The 16,793-nt window shown below is 44.4% G+C and overlaps 1 protein-coding gene across 2 annotated transcripts in view; it reads right to left on the bottom strand.

Moving 5' to 3' along the window:
• The window catches only part of CCDC91 (coiled-coil domain containing 91), a 125,029-nt gene that overhangs the window by 18,445 nt on the left and 89,791 nt on the right, over nt 1-16,793 (bottom strand). The gene's annotated exons all lie outside the window — the stretch shown is intronic.

Genomic DNA, 16,793 nt, shown 5'->3' with positions numbered 1-16,793 from the left:
TGCCAATGAGACTGGGTTGAATGGACCAGGGAGCATGGGGGTGGGGAGGGGGTGGGACCACTGCCTGGCTCTCCCATCTCCCCCTGCAGGGAAGACCAAAAACATCTCAGAAGGATCAGGACTTCAGAGTCACGTCCTCTGTCCATTCCATAAAACAGCAAGTAGATCTTCCTTCCTTCCTTCCCTTCCTTCATTTCTTTCCTTCCTTCCTTCCCCTTCCTTCCTTTCTTATCTTCCTTCATTTCCTTCCTTCCTTCCTTCCTTCCTTCCCTCCCTTCCCCTTCCTTCCTTCCTTCCTTCCTTCCTTCCTTCCTTCCTTCCTTCCTTCCTTCCTTCTTTCCCTTATTTTCACAAATCACTCAAGGCAGTGACCACATCCAGGAAACCTTCCTCCTCCTCTTTTCCCCACAATAACAATTCTATGATGCAAACTGGACTGAAGAGAGTAACTGGCCCAAAGTCACCCAGCTGGCTTTCATGGCTAAGGCGGGGCTAGAACTCACGGCCTCCCAGTTTCTAGTCTGGTGCCTTAACCACTAAACAGTCTCTCTGCTTTTCTGGATGCCTTCTCCGGTTACATGAACGTAATTTAATTTGCTTTCCTTCTTTGAAGAACTGAAATTCCTCTTTGATTCCTCTGGGAAACTGGCAAGTTGTAGTAAAGACAAAACATATGAGACAACAATAGCATTTAAAGGTTGGGGGGAAATAGGGCACTAATGGTGTTTGGCTTATTTGTTGTTAGTTGCGAAGTCGTGTCCGACCCATTGTGACCCCATGCACAACGTTCCTCCAGGCCTTCCTGTCCTCTACCATCCTCTGGAATCTGTTTAAGCTCACACCTACTGCTTCAGTGACTCCATCCAGCCACCTCCTTCTCTGTCGTCCCCTTCTTCTTTTGCCCTCCATTGTTCCCAGCATGAGGCTCTTCTCCATGGAGTCCTTCCTTCTCATTAGGTGGCCAACGTACTTGAGTTTCCTCTTCAGGATCTGGTCTTCTAAAGAGCAGTCAGGGTTGATCTCCTCTAGGACTGACCAGTTGGATTGCCTTGTAGTCCAAGGGACTCGCAGGAGTCTTCTCCAGCACCAGAGTTCAAAGGCCTCCATTCTTTGGCTTATTGGACATGGATAATGGAGTAGAGAATATCCCACTTCGTCTCTGTGTGCATTTAGTGTTCTTCCTCTCCATCCTGCTTAGTTTTATTTTAATTCAGCTTTAAAATTAAGAACTTTCTTGTTTTAGTGTTTTATTCTGTATTTTGTCCAATGTCTATAAGTCGTCTCTGGCTAGATGGACGGAATACAGTTTTGATAAAAATAAATAAAAATAAATGGAACTTCCTGTCAAAATGTAATTATAAGGAGGCTTTGTTTGACTCCTGGAGGCATTTCTTCAATTTAGGGATGGGAATTAGAGCCCTTTTATGACCGGTGGCCTGCAGGCTTATAGGGACGCAGTGGTTCAGTGGCTGAGACACTGAGCTTATCGATCAGAAACATCGGCAGCTCGAATCCCTAGCACCACGTAAGGGAGTGAGCTCCCGTTACTTGTCCCAGCTTCTGCCAACCTGGCAGTTTGAAAGCATGTAAAAATGCAAGTAGAAAAATAGGAACCACCTTTGGTGGGAAGGTAACAGCGTTCCGTGCGCCTTTGGCATTGAGTCATGCCAGCCACATGACCACGGAGACGTCTTTGGAGAGCACTGGCTCTTTGGCTTTGAAACGGAGATGAGCAGCGCCCCCTAGAGTCAAGAACGACTAGCACATATGTGCGAGGGGAATCTTTACCTTTACCTTATGACAGTGGTGGGTTGCTGGTGGTAAGCCCCGATACGGGCATACTGGAGCTTGCCCGGATCACTGGATACCATTCCTGTACGGTGCTCCGGAAGGCCCACCTGCCCGCCCTTGCTCCTTACCTGTGCATTAAGCATTTGGCGCTTCTGTGCATGTGGATGGTGCGTATGGCACCCACGTGACACTCCGCTGAGCAGCTGGAGCATCACTGAGGCTTGAGGAAGCATCACAGGTAAGTACAACGCATGAGCACGCGGGCATGTGGGTGACGCCAGGGCTGTTCCAACAGCACCGGTTGGAACGGAATCCAGAACCCACAGCTGCCTTATGACCTGTGGACTTCAACTCCAAGATTGGCTGGCTCAGGACTTCTGGCAATTGAAGTCCACAAGTCATAAAGGGGCCACAGTTCCCCGCCTCTGAATTATAGGAATTGCATTATGAATCAAATTAGTTGACAAATGTCACTGAGGATGTTACCTAATCAGGTGATGAAACATCTATATATATTTATAGAAAGACCGCCGCTCCGATCACGCTTTAAACCCAAAACCCAGCCTGAAGATGGCAAGTGAGACCCCCGCCGAAACGTTGCCAAGACAATCTCAATCTTATATGGGAAAAGAACCGAATACAACTTCCCATCTTCAAAAAAGGGAAAAAAAATAGATCCAGGAAACTACAGACCTATCAGCCTGACCTCAATACCAGGAAAGATTCTGGAAAAAATAATCAAGCAACGAATTTGCGAACACCTAGAAGCAAACAAAGTAATATCCAAAAGCCAACATGGATTTGTTAAAAACAGATCATGCCAGACTAATCTTATTGCATTCTTTGATAATGTGACAAAATTAGTGGACCAGAAGAATGCCGTTGATATAGTTTACTTGGACTTCAGTAAGGCTTTTGATAAGGTAGACCATAACCTACTACTAGATAAAGTAGAAGAATGTGGGTTAGACAGCATCACCACCAGATGGATTCGTAACTGGCTGACCAACCGCACTCAACGTGTAGTTCTCAATGGAACTGCATCTACATGGAGGGAAGTATGCAGTGGAGTACCCCAAGGCTCTGTTTTAGGCCCAGTACTCTTCAACATCTTCATCAATGATTTGGATGAGGGAATAAATGGGGAACTCATCAAATTTGCAGATGACACCAAGCTGGCAGGAATAGCCAACACTCCAGAAGATAGGCTTAAGATACAGAAGGATCTTGACAAACTTGAACATTGGGCACTATCTAATAAAATGAAATTCAATGGTGAAAAGAGCAAGGTTCTACATTTAGGCAACAAAAACGGAATGCACAGGTACAGTATAGGTGATACCATACTCAGTAGTAGTAACTGTGAAAGGGATCTTGGAGTCCTAGTGGACAACCATTTAAATATGAGCCAGCAGTGTGCAGCAGCTGCCAAAAAAGCCAACACAGTTCTAGGGCTGCATCAACAGAGGGATAGAATCAAGATCACGTGAAGTGTTAATACCACTTTATAATGCCTTGGTAAGGCCACACTTGGAATACTGCATTCAGTTCTGGTCGCCACGATGTAAAAAAGATGTGGAGACTCTAGAAAGAGTGCAGAGAAGAGCAACAAAGATGATTAGGGGACTGGAGACTAAAACATATGAAGAACGGTTGCAGGAACTAGGTATGTCTAGCTTAAGAGAAAGAAGGACTAGGGGAGACATGATAGCAGTCTTCCACTATCTCAGGGGTTGCCACAAAGAAGAGGGAGTCAAACTATTCTCCAAGGCACCTGAGGGTAGAACAAGAAGCAATGGGTGGAAACTAATCAAGGAGAAAAGCAACTTAGAACTGAGGAGAAATTTCCTGATAGTTAGAACAATTAATCAGTGGTACAGCTTGCCTCCAGAAGTTGTGAATGCCCCAACACTGGAAGTCTTTAAGAAGATGTTGGATAGCCATTTGTCTGGAACGGTATAGGGTTTCCTGCCTAGGCAGAGGGTTGGACTAGAAGACCTCCAAGGTTCCTTCCAACTCTACTATTGTATTGTATTACAACAAGACCAGGATGCATATATATATATATGGCTAACTGATAAGAGCTAATTAGCTCGAAATAGATCTATACTAGTCTCCCTTTATTTATTTATCAGTACAAATACAACACACACATATATACATACATACATAGATACACACACACACATATATATTACACACACACACACACACACACACACACAGATATATATATATAAATTTCAGAGGCAGGGGTGGTATTGACTTACTTTCCCTACCAGTTCACAAAGGTGAGTGCATATGCATCCACTCTCGGTCTTCCACGCATGCACTTTGACCACATGCGGGCCTTGCAGGCATGTGCGCGGGTTGAAAATGTGCCTAAATAGGATGGCATACAGCCGGGGCAAGGTGGGTGAGCCCACCAGCTGAATACCACTTTTGCTCAGAGAACACCCAGGATTCCACCTACGCATCCATGTTGGAATTTTAATAACAACAACGCCATTAATAACAACATGGGTGGTGTGAATTGGCTTGCAATAGGCAGCCCTGGAATCGAAGTTCCAAGCTCTGCGTGAAGGAGGCCATTTTGTTTTCTCAGCCATGATGCAAGGCTTCGTACGCTGCAGGCGATTGTCGTTTAGCCTGCTGCAGGCAGTTGTGGTTTATTTAACAAACCAGAGCTTAGCAAAAGCCCTGCTGGGGGGCTACTGAATGCAGGTGGAAGCTTGCGATCATGGCTGATACAACTGCTCTCGAGAGGCTGCTGATGGACCATCTTTCTGTCCACAGAAAAGAAAGGCTTCCCAGGGGACTGATGGCAAAGAACCTCTCCCGTCCCAGTAATCTGTGCTGGGCAGGAAGGCAACCAAGGATGCGAGGTGGCCAACACTTCTTCTGAAATACAAGAAGAAGGCAGAGGGTTAAGAAGAAACATGTTTGAAGCAGAGGCCAGGGCGTCAGTCGAGCCAAAGCATACAAGTCGCGGAGCCAAAAGGCATAAACAAAAGCAAAGTCAGGTACGAACCAAGTCAAAAGAGTCCACAAAACCAGTCCAAAGAGTTTTCGGCAGCTAATTGTGGAAGCATAATGTATGGATGTTATTTCCAGCAGTGGGTTATTTCCAAACGGGCAAGTTATATAACCCAGAGTCCACGCCCCATTCGAAATCAGCCGCCTTGCATTTTCCTTGGCTCAAAAGGCTGGTCTACTCCAGAGCAAAGCAACCCCCGCAAAAAAGAGATGTTCCTTGCAGTGCCACTCTCCTCTCCTTTTCAAAACTTGGGAGTCTTGACTTGACTACGCCAGCACTGGCACAGGGGTGGAGAACCTCTGTATGTCCTATTTCCTACCCTTATCGGAAGCTCCAAGGTCTTGAGAGGTTCTGCTGCGTAGGAGAAGGAGGAGCAGTGGTGGGATTCGACCAGTGAACAACCATTTTGCTGAGCGTGGGCTGTGCGTGCACATGCACCAAATGCATGCTCCACATGCGCACTTGAAAACAGCTCTAAAACCTACCGTCTACCGTAGCCCCGATGGGTAAAACAGCTGAGCCGTTGCAATCCACTCTGCTGCACCTATCAGCTGGGCTTCAAACCAAGGAAATATAAGACAGACTAGCGGGCGGGGCCAACTGATTGCCGGAACTACCGGTTCACCCGAACTGGTCCGAACTGGCTGAATCCCACCTCTGACCAGGAGGGAAATCAGTATGACAGAGGCTGTCAGGTCTGCCATCGGATTGCTTCAATCCTGTCTCCCTTCGATGGCATCCTGCCATAAAAGGGGGAAGGGAGGAGGAAGGGGATATAGGGAGGAAGGAGGCGACAGGATGAGAGGAACCAGAGGTGCCAGCCTGAAACAGAGACTGGCAGGTACAAGGACCCAAGCCTGAGAATGTGAGCACCCACCAAAGAGGGGCCAAATTTTAGGACTGTTACCAAACCAGTTTGAACACCATTAGACTAAGGACCAATAGGGCAGGGCCCAGGGGAAGGGAAAGCAATGGCTTTGTACAGGAATATTCAGATCCGGCTTTGTAAGCACTTGGCTTCAGTCAAAGTTATACCTTTCCCTACAAATGGAAGTCGAGGGTTTCTCTTTCCTGAACATCCAAGCTGGGACAGGCCTGAGAACGGTCATCTTTGTATTAGGAAAATTACTACATTAGCGACAACACCAGGCAGGTCTGAAGCATTGGTCAGCCCAGGTTCAAGCAACATCTGCATTAAGAGATTTCCCAGCTAACACTGGTAATTTTGCCAACTTTCTGTAAAGTCTCTACTGATGAATCTTGTTCTGACTTAGGCTTCCCCAGCACCACGAAGCTGAGTCCTCGCCCCAACAATCCCCTTTTATTTCATTTACAGTGAATTCCTCTCCAGCAAAGTCTTTCCTCTCCCACAGTCTTTCAAGATAGTTCACAATTACCGACCTTTATCAGGCTTTGAGATTGGCCAAGCCAATATCTTTCAGATGCTGCAATACTTGGCAAGAATGCAGGAATGAACTAATAGCCTTCTGCAAACTCCACTCCCCTTTCGCTCCTCTTTTATTTCCTCTGGGAGGGGCCATTCATCATCCCCCTGTGGCCTTACTCCCAAGTCGACCCCTGTTCTTTAGCTGTTCCCTTCGTCTGGCAACTCTGCACATGCACACACTGGGAACAGGCTCCAGCTGTTCATTTGCCTCACTGATGTCTGACTCTAAAGGCAGCTGATAACTGGCATACAGCTCTGGCCCCCTCTCTGCCTCCGACATAGAGCCCTCATCAGAGCCTTCCCCAGACTCCAGGACTGGGCCATGTTCCTCCCCAACCTCCTCACTGTCCGAATCTGCTGCTAGCTCTGCTGGCCGCTGGCGGGAGACAGCAAATCTAACATTGTAACATCAGATTGTACAGAAGATGGTGTTATGTCTGTATTTATTCTCTGCAAAAACACCAGATTCCTTGTACTTAGTCTGGATGGCAGATCTTATCAGCCATCCATCTGTTCCACAAAAATATGGGGGTGTTTTTTTAAAAAATTGCCTGGTTATTGTTAAGACAGTGTTCCATTATGAGCAAATGGGTCAACAAAGCCGGCAATAGATGCATCGGCTTTGAGGAACGGTAGGCAAGGAGTAAGTTTGCGCCCCAGGGCCCGGCTATCCATAGGACCTGCCAAATGACTTCATGTGTGATTTGCATAATGAGATTGCCATGGATACGATGTCATTGTGGCTTCCAAGAATTCCCTCCTTATGCTTTAAAGCCCTTCTGGTGAATCAATGCACAACCCTTGAAGTCCATAAAAGGCTAATTTTCTATCAAACTAACAAGATTCCATAGAAAATATAGCTCTCTCCACTTCTCTTTTTATGTCTATACTGCATCTCAAAAGATCCCTCTGTTAAAATACTGAACTTTGCAGATGATACAACAGTGATTGGTTTCATTCGAGACAACGATGAATCTGCATACAGACGGGAGGTTGAACAACTAGCCTTGTGCTGCAACCAGAACAATCTTGAACTAAATATACTCAAAACGGTAGAAAGGGTGGTAGATTTTAGGTGAAACCCTCCTACGTTATCACCTCTTACAATACTAGACAACACAGGAGCAACAGTAGACACTTTCAACTTTCTAGATTCTAGCATATCTCAAGATTTAAAATGGACACTTGACATCAAAAACATCATAATGTTCTTTCTGTGCCAACTCAGGAACCTCAAAGTGCACAAGGAGCTGCTGATTCTGTTCTACAGAGGAATCATTGAGTCTGTCATCTCCACCTCCGTAACTGTCTGGTTTGGTTTTGCAACCCAACAAGACAGACACGGACTTCCGAGGATAATTAGAACTGCAGAAAAAACAATGGCTACTAACCTGCCTTCCATCGAGGACCTGTACACTGCATGAGTCAAAAAGAGGGCTGGGAAAATATCTACAGACCCCCTCACATCCTGGACATAAATTGTTTCAACTCCTACCCTCAAAACACTATAGGGCACTGCACACCAGAACAACTAGACACAAGGACAGTTTTTCCCCGAATGCCATCCCTCTGCTAAACAAATAATTTCCTCAACACTGTCAAATAATTTACTAAGATTGTATTACTATTATTATTTTCTTCCTTCCTAGTATTTATCTCTCCCCACTTATGACTATAACCATGCTGTTTGTTTCTTTAAAATTGATATTGCTTTGTTTCCTAGTATAATTTGATTGCTTATTAGTAACCTATGACTATCACTAAGTGTTGTATCTTATGATTCTTGATGAATATATTCTATTTTATTTTTCTTTTATGTACACTGAGAGCTTATGCACCAAAGACAAACTCCTTGTGCGGCCAATCAGACTTGGCCCATAAAGAATTCGAATTCTAATTCTAATTCTGACTCCAATGCTATTCCTATTCTATTCTATATTTTCTATTCTATTCTATTCCATTCCATTCCATTCCATTCTATTCTATTCTAGTCTAATTCTTATTCCATTCCATTCCATTGCATATTTTCTATTCTATTCTATATAATGTTTTTCATCCTATTTCTCCAAATCATCCTCTTTAGAGGTAAAAAGCAGCCCTTTATAAGTTTTTAATAGAACTTTCCCTCAAATTACGACACATTTTCAAATTCCCAATATATACTTTAGCAATCTAAGCAGGTCACGCATTTCAAAGCAAAAAAATGTAGTTTACCCCTTAATTAGGATCCCCGCTGGCTTCTGGTTTTCCTCTGGATTTTGTTCAAAAATCTGGTTTTGACTTCCACAGCCTTAAAATAGCTTGGGACCAGACTACGCAAAGGAGAGGGGTGTGTGTGTGTGTGTGTGTGATGCAACATTGGCAATCCAGTGAAGGGTTCCCCCAGCCTTCAGACTCAGGTCGAAGAGGGGCATTGAGATTTCTGGAGTCCTCTGATTTAAACATCTGGAAGGGTAGGTTTTCTAAGGAGCTTAACTTCTAGGTTCTTACAGTTGTGTATTTTATTTTACCTCACGTATTTTGACTTAGTTGTTAACTCTGGTAGGATTAAGCTATCAGCTAAATCTCAAGAACTGTACTGGTTGTTGCTAAGAATCTTCACTTCAGATCACAGGTGGGTTCCTGCCAGTACGGTACGGTTTGGCCGAATAGGTAGTAACACGTGACCGTACCGATTCTATCCTCGGCAGTGCCATCTTGATTTTCTGTTCTGCACATACGCAGAACAATCTTCATTGAAAAGAATGTAAATCCCCCCCCTTTTTTTAATGTTGTGCGCATGCGCAAAATTTTTCGGGCGCCGAACCGGCAGTAATGGCAACAGGAACCCACCCCTGCCTCAGATGTAACTCATACCCTTGTAATCTCTACTATTAGACTACTGTAACACACTCTACATGGGGCTGGCCCTGAAGAGAATTTGGAAACGTCGACAGGTTTAGAATGAGGATGCATGGATATCAATAAAATTTAGGCTGCCCAATAGTACTTTACAGAACTCTCTGGTTTGTAATATCTGCATATTGCCCCTAACAATCTGTGTCCTCATTTTTACTCATCTCGGAAGGCTGAGTCAACTTTGAGGCACGTCAGGATCGAACTCCTGGCTGTGTGCAGAGTTAGCCTGCAGTACTGCTTTCCAACCACTGCGCCATAAGGATGGGAAATGGTGACAGATCTATGGCATAAGTAACAGCACTTCTGTGTGAGCTTCATTGGTTACTGGTGTCTTTCCGGATAAGATTCAAGGTGTTGTAGTCAGTTTTACCGGCATACCTGAGGGATCACCTTTTTCCAACAGTCTCTATCTGTCCAACCTGAGCTAGCAGAATGGACAACCTGCAGATCCTGTCAGCCAACGAGGGTCGACTGTGAGGACCAGAAGATGGCCTTTTCTTGCAGTGCCCCTTGCTTTGCGAAATAATCTCCCCTTAAATATTGGAACGGCCTAACCTTGTTTGCTAACTCTGGTTATGTTCTGGGATGTGTGAATGAATTGAGGATCTGGTTCCTTAGCTGTACTGCTAACTGGCCAAGCATCTTGTCTGCGATGCATATTTATTTTGGATGTTTTCATTTGTTTTCTTAATTGTTTTGAAATGTTTTAACTGTAATATGTTTTTTGAATTGCAAGCTGCCCAGGGTCATTGACTGAGGTGGGCAGCTACAAAAATTGACTGACTGACTGACTGACTGACTGACTGACTGAATGAATGAATAAATAAACAAACAAACAAACAAACAAACAGGAAAGAATATAGTGGAGGAAATTGTTCTGACCGAGGCTTCCCTAAAAAGCACAAGGCAGAGTCCTGGTCCCAACAAAACCCAATTTAGTAAACGAATTTGAATTCCTCTCATTCAGATTCCAGCGAGGCCTGGCAAACAGTCTTTCAAAGGAATATTTATGACTACAAACCTTATCTATCTTGGAAAGCTGCCATGTCAATATTTTCCAAATGAGGTGCTGTGCAAGGAAAGACTTGGCACAGAGTCTCTGAATTGTTTCCTGCAAAAGCCCACTCCCCTTTCGCTCCTCTTTTATTTCCTAGGGGAGGGGCCAATCACCTTCCACCTGTGACTTTACTCCCAAGTCTACTCTGATTTTTGAGGTGTTCTTTTCTTCTGGGAGCTCTACGCGTGCGCACTCTGGGAACAGGCTCCAGCTGTTCCTCTGCCTCACTGCTCTCTAGCTCCGAAGGCAGCTGAGAACTGCCAGACGGCCTCGGCTCCATCTCTGCCTCCGACGCAGAGCCCTCGTCTGAACTTTCCCCAGACTCCAGGGCTGGCTCATGTTCCTCCCCAACCTCCTCACTGTCCGACTCTGCTGTTAGCTCCACTGGCGGCTGGCGAGCCACAACAGAAATGTTCCAAGAGGATCCACATAAAGAGCTATTTTATATTTCTGCTATCCATCCAAACCCATTTTTATGCTTTCAAATGAAGGGATAAAACCACCCAACTGTTAAAAAAAAACTGCTATGTACTCAATTCTTACCCCGCGTATATTCAGAGTTCTACATCTCCTTCCCAGGGCTTCAAGCAGCCTTCTCTTTACAGAATAACGTTGGCATTTCTTAACAGTTCTCATACTTGGCTATCTTAGAAAGGTCTCCGAAATATTTTTAGCTGCCTGCCCTATGCCAACAAAAGATGCAATTAATTCCTTTAATGACCACACAAAAAACATTATTAATAAGATCATTCTAGTTGCTATGAGCATGTTGCAAGCAAAACAATGGCTGGAGTCAGAGCTTCGGCGAAAGAAATTTGGAGGGGGAAAATTAGGACTTCTCCTATCCTCCAGAGCTTTGACTGTTCTGCATTGGATTGGTAAGAGGTTCCCTTCTCATTCGCTCTGGGGATGTTTTTTATAGGTTGCAGGTGGCTACGGTGGATAGGAGAGAATGAACATCTTTTTCCATGGACGTCCTTAATGGATCCGAGGCGAAATCCATGTAGCTTAGTGTTGGAAGAAATGTCCTTCTGGGTTCAGTTCCAAGTGGGGGAAAAGACACTAGATTCATGGAGGCTCTTTGGAAAGATGGTTTTAATGGTGGACAGGATCACATGCTGGGTGAAGGAGAAAAAAAAAGCCGAGATGACGAGAGTGCCTGGGTTTTATGCCCTCTCTGGGTTTTTGAATTTGAGCTTGTATTCTGATTGGTTGTCAGACTCCCATGGGGCCATGCAGGGACAACTCTTTGGGCTGTCCTGAGCCCCAAGTTTGGTTGAGTCTTGCTGAGTGATGATATAATCTTCCCAGGTGCCATGTGGTGAGATGGGTAGAGGGCCAATCCCATCATGTCCTGAGGGCCATGTCTTAATCCCATCACTCTGGAGCTGAAGGCGGTAGATCTTTGTTATGTAGAATGGACTGGCTCAGGCCTTAATGGCCCATTGACAAAAGGGAGGGGAGGGGTGAGTTTCTGCCTCGCTTTTAGGGTAAATATTCTGTCCTTTTAATATTTCCTACAATATCTCATTTTCCTAGGCGAGGGGTGGGTTCTAATGTCCTACATTGGTTAGCTACAAAGGGAACAGCGATTATTTCAGAATATCATCCTGTATTCTGCAAGTTAGTTAGTTTAGTTAGTTTATTTAGCTTATATACCGCCCCCTCTCCCCGAAGGGACTCGGGGCGGTGTACAGACAATAAATATACAAAATGAATAACAAAGCAACACACAAAACCAGACAAAACCAACTTAAACACACAGTCCGTACAAAACCAAACTATTTTACGATAATTAAAATAGTACCAGTTAAAACCAATTTAAAACCCCAAAATTTAAAAATTTAAAATGCCATCCAGGAAGGTCAGGATTCAATTCTACTATATTACTGCTTTCGGTTACAATTGAGCCAGGCCAGCTAGTTTGAACAAGTGGGTCTTGAGTTTCTTACGGAAGGAGCGGAGATCAACAGTAGTTCTAATATCGGGAGGGAGGTCGTTCCAGAGGGTTGGGACCATCACAGAGAAGGCCCTACTCCTGGGCACCGCCCGCCCGCATTGCTTAGCGGATGGTACCCGGAGGAGTCCCTCTCTGTGAGAACGGATTGGCCGTAGGGATGTGTGGGGTAGGATGCGATCCCTTGCTTAATTTTCTTAACCCAAAATAAAACTTTGTGTTTTTCCCTGGGTTGAAAAGGAGTCTTTCCCATCCACCAATGGGGACATGCTAGCATTTGAAACCCATTTGTAAGACCTGGAATTGGACAATTTCACCACGGCCAATTGGTTATGGTCAACTCACTACAGCTAACCAACATTCTTCTGGAAAGAGAAGTAAGACCTGGAAAAGAGTCAGTGATGGACTAGAAATTAACTAGTGGACTATTGCAGGTAAAATAGCATTGTATACAGTTAATCCTTGACTTACCGCAGTTGAGCTCAAAATTTCCATCGCTAAACAAAACAGCTGTTAAGTGAGTTTTACCGCATTTTACGGCCTTTCTTGCCGCGGTTAAGTAAATCACTGTTGTTACGTTAGTAACATGGTTTAAAGTGAATCTGGCTTCCCCATAAACGTTACTTGTCAGAAGGTCACCAAAAGTGATGATACTACCCCGGGACACTGCAACTGTCATAAATACATGCCAAGCATCCAAATTTGGATCATGTGACCATGGGGATGCTGCAATGATCATGTGAAAAACTCATAAGTTACAATTTTCGGTGCCATAGTTAAGTTAGAATGATCACTAAACAAATGATTGGAAGTCAAAGAATATATTTGTGTGTGTGTGTGTGTGTGTGTGTGTAGATAGAAAGATAGGTAGGTAGGTAGGTAGATGATAGATAGATAGATGATAGATACATAGATAGATAGATAGATAGATAGATAGATAGATAGATAGATAGATAGATAGATAGATAGATAGATAGATAGATGATAGATAGATAGATCAGAGTGAAAACCTCACGCAATTCACTCCAAAATATCTCAGAAAAATAAACCGGGGACTCTTCTCAACATCTTTATTTACAATGGATAAAAACTCAAAACTAGAAAGGGACCAGATAGATTTCAAGGAACAAAATGAATTCCCTTTACCATTTCTGCGAAATGATTTTTAAGAAGGCATCGTTAATGGCTGCCCAACAACAAAATATTTCCTTAACACCAAAAGTTTGGCAATAGCCAAGTCTGGAGCTTTTCCAGAAATTCTGCGAAATATTTTAGTCAACTTGGCATGAAACAGCAATAGAGCAACTTGAATTTTACAGACAAATTTTAGGGGATTGTAGAGAGCATACACGGCTCAGAATTGGACTTTTCGGAATTTGGTTTTCAGTTCTATGTATTTCCTTACCTTCCTAAGCAGCCAGATCTAATATTGTTCTAATATTTACTTGTAATGGCCAATTTGGGCACATTTTAACCAGTGTGCTACATATAACCCATGCACTTCCCTTCAATTCCATGCAAACCAAGGTTTTTAACCCAGAGACCCTTTGCAAGTCAACATACGGTTTCTCCAGCCCACCAACTGCAGTCTAATGACAAGATCAGGATGCCAGATATATATTTGGATCTCAGTTCTCCTTATACATTGGGATTAAGGCCCAGTACCAAGTTTGCTAAAGGCTACCTCCGTTAATCTGATATTTTGTTTAATTGAGAGATGAGTCACAAGCAGCCTTCTATCCTTTTAGAGACCATTGGGACCAACTCTGGTCACATTTGCTAAAAAAAAATAAGGGCACCATAATGAAGTGAGGAATAGCTCTATATTTTAGGCATGCCTTAAACTAGGGTTAAACTGGGTTCCTGGGAGCCAAGACCACCACAGATGGGGACTGCAACCAAGAAGTTAAAAGACGCTTGCTCCTGGGGAGGAAAGCTATGGCAAATGTAGACACCATGCTAAAAAGCAGAGACATCACCCTGCCAACAAAAGTGGGTATAGCCAAGGCTGTTGTTTTCCCAGTTGCAATGGACGGCTGTGAAAGTTGGACCATAAGGAATAATATAATAATAAATAAATATTTATTTCTTAGCCGCACCCTCTCCCGAAGGACTCGGGGCGGCGTACAATGAAACATATGAAATAAATATGTGGACAAAACAAACATATAACAGAGACATATACCGAGACATACACAAGGAGGAGGTCGGCTGATGAATAAAAAACAATTAGAATACAGTGATTAAAAAACCCCTAAATAATTAAATATAATTAAAATACCCAATTAAAAACCCGTCAGGAGCGATATGGTTAGATCAAAGTTGAGCCAGGCCAGCTACTTGGAATAGGTGGGTCTTAAGCTTAATACGAAAGGAGCGGAGGTCAGAGGTATTCCTAATATCCGGAGGGAGGTCATTCCACAGGGCTGGGCCCGCCACAGAGAAGGCTCTACTCCTAGGCGCCGCCCCCCGACACTGTCTAGTGGACGGCACCTGGAGGAGGCCCTCTCTGTGCGAGCGGATTGGTCGCAGGGATGTATGGGGCAGAATACGATCCCGCAAGTAACTAGGTCCTGAGCCATGGAGCGCTTTAAAGATTGTTATCAAAATCTTGAAACGCACCCGATAGACCACAGGAAGCCAGTGCAGCTCGCGCAGGAACGGTGTCACATGGGAGTACCTAGTACTCCCCATAATTACCCGCGCGGCTGCATTCTGGACCAACTGTAGCCTCCGGGTGCATTTCAAGGGAAGCCCCATGTAGAGAGCGTTACAGTAGTCCAAGCGAGACGTCACCAGCGCATGAGTGACTGTGCGTAAGGCGTCCCGGTCCAGTAGGGGGCACAATTGGCGCACCAGGCGAACCTGGTGGAACGCCCCCCTTGCCACGGCTGTCACATGGTCATCCATGGACAGCCGGGCATCCAGGAGGACGCCCAAATTGCGCGCCCGCTCCACGGGGGCAAGTTGAATGCCCCCAATGGCCAATGATGGAGTTAATTGGCTGAACCGGGGAGCTGGTACCCACAGCCACTCCGTCTTGGAGGGGTTGAGCTTGAGTCGGTTGTCATCCATCCAGATCCGTACGGCTTCCACACACCGGGACATCACTTCGATGGCCTCGTTGGGGTGGTTTGGGGTGGAAAAGTACAGCTGAGTATCATCAGCGTACAGGTGGTATCCCACCCCGAAACCACGGATGATCTCACCCAGCGGCTTCATATATGTGTATGGAAGGCTGAGCGCCAAAGAATTGAGGCCTTTGAACTCTGGTGCTGGAGTCCCTTGGACTGCAAGGTGATACAACCGGTCAGTCCTAGAGGAGATCAATCTTGACTGCTCTTTAGAAGGTCAGATCCTGAAGATGAAACTCAAGTATTTTGGACACCTCATGAGAAGGAAGGACTCATTGGAGAAGAGCCTCATGCTGGGAAAGATGGAGGGCAAAAGAAGAAGGGGACGACAGAGAAGAAGGTGGCTGGATGGAGTCACCGAAGCAGTCAGCGTGTAACAACAACAATTTAAACTAGTCAGAATACTGGTTGAAAACAAATATTGCCACTTCTCAAGTTCCCCGAAACAGTCTGTCTTGCTCGTATGTGCAAATTAGTTTCACACATTTGGCTCTCCATCCACCCAAAATTAGTTCCCCTTGCATCCTATTAATATTCGCAGACTGCTTCGTGAAATTGACCTATATTTATGTCAGGCATTTCCTGTTATAATAACCATTCAAAATTATGATAATCCCCAACCAAAGAGGCAGGGGGAGATGTTCTCCAATTGAATTTGTGGCTTGAGAATTATAGTACTTAAAGGCCAAGCGAGGTAACTGGTTTATTCTATCCCTCCAATTTTAAGCAACTGTTTCCATTTAGAGCCACTTAAGGTTCAAAGCATCATTTAAATAAGATGAATGACACAGTATGTTGAGCAGATGACTGTAATTTCAAAGAAATTATGGATCAATCTGGTTTATAGGGCTGCAAAGATCAACTTCATGCTATTGCAATCAACACCGAGATTATGTGTCCATGGTTAGGAATTCACTAATATCCTTTATCAACTTGGCAAAACAATACATGGAAATACAGTAGGACTTGGGTACTCAACTGCTTTGAAACTCATCAAATTTGGTACTCAACGCATTTTGACGTGAACATTTTGCCCCAGTACTCATCATTTGGTACTCAACACACAAGGTATAAGTTATTGGTGTCAGCTGCTTTATGACTCATTATTATTCCTTATGGGAAAACTTTGTTTAGTACTCTACATTTTTGGTGCTCATCACCCCTCCCGGAATTAATTAACGATGAGTACCGAAGTACAAGTAGTCCTTGACTTATGAGCACAATTGAGCGCAAGATTTCTGTGGTTAAGTGACACATTTATTGAGTTTTGCCCCATTTTACGACCTTTTTTTTTTTTTGGCCGCGGTTAGATGAATGACTATAGCTGATAACTTAGTAACCCAGTTGTTACGTGAATCTGGTTGATTTGATTTTGCTTGTCAAAAGGTCGCAAAAGGGGATCCCATGACCCCGGGACACAGCAAGGGTCATGAGTCAGTTGCCAAGCCCACTGAATTTTGATCACAGGATCA

Source organism: Natrix helvetica (genome assembly GCF_964273705.1).
Source record: "Natrix helvetica genome assembly, chromosome: 6".
NCBI classification, from domain to species: Eukaryota; Metazoa; Chordata; class Lepidosauria; order Squamata; family Natricidae; genus Natrix; species Natrix helvetica.
This window is presented reverse-complemented; position numbering and strand designations above follow the sequence as displayed.